We start from the raw sequence: 1156 nt of genomic DNA, 5'->3' as shown, positions 1-1156 counted from the left end.
GTTTAGCTTCAGTCCATGTTATAATAATATAAGATGTGTTCAGAATTAAGTCAGAGACATATGGTCACCAATTAGCATCTGAAGGGACAGAGCATTCTCTAGAGGGGAGGTGACACCTGGATGCCAATAGGATTTATCACCTTCTGAAAATCTAGAAGAAAAAGGCTCCAAACAGTTCGGCTTCATGAAACAGCGGGAGACCAGAGGTGGTTCTGACGTGTCTGGGAGCTTTGACGTATATACACAGATCAAAAGGAATATATTTCGTCTCTCATAAAAGCTAAAATATTAGTTGCAGAGAGATGAAAATACTTCCTTCTGATTGGACACACTGTAGGCTACATCTGCATGTAAAACTATTTGTAGTCTATGTAGAATCCCAGAGAAATGCAGAAAACGGTTGTATGGCACCTGATTGCAACAGCTGAACAGTGATTGGTACTGTCGCAATCAGACTAATGCGCTGGTTTCGGAAATTCAATCCCTGACTTGGTGATTAAAACCATTCCTGGTCCAATCGACTTTGGGCATTTCAGTACCCTGAATGTCCTGTGCGCTGGTACAGAAACACCCCCCAGAGTTGATTGGCCAAGGGCTAATGTCCAGCCTACGTCCATATTCCCATAAACTGAGGACCTGGAATATGGACAGTGTGATCCAAACGGAGCCAGTTCTATTGACTGGCAGATCGCAGACTTTCTCTGATTGCTCCAGTCGCAGGATAACTCTTGGTAAAAGTTTTATTTCTGTTTTTTATTCCCTTTTATGTTATAGTCAATAGCCAATTGTGTGTCTTTTTGTATTTTCTGTAACTGTTTATACATATTTTATGCACTGACCACTTTCGGGATATTAAATCATAAAATTAATAAGTGAGTTCTGGGTACTTAAGCTCGGGCTCATATCTCCAGAGAGATTGTTTTGTATTGTAGTGTCTTTATATGCTCGGTCAAGTTCATTGCCAATCTGTATGCAATTGCACTGCGTGTTGGCAGATTGCATGCAGATTGTAAAGGTAACAGATCTGCCAGACAGAGATATGTGTGTATGTGGTGGCCCAGCAGGCCAGTCTGCGGATAAAACTGTTGGGTGGTGGCAAGCTACCATTTGTTGTGTGTCTGGTGCGGGGGGATGTGGACAGTGGAAGAGTGATTAA

This window comes from Staurois parvus, unplaced genomic scaffold (assembly GCF_062004578.1).
Source record: "Staurois parvus isolate SC_StPar_1 unplaced genomic scaffold, SC_StPar_1.0 ptg002796l, whole genome shotgun sequence".
In the NCBI taxonomy this organism is placed as follows: Eukaryota; Metazoa; Chordata; class Amphibia; order Anura; family Ranidae; genus Staurois; species Staurois parvus.
Note: the sequence above shows the minus strand (reverse complement) of the source record.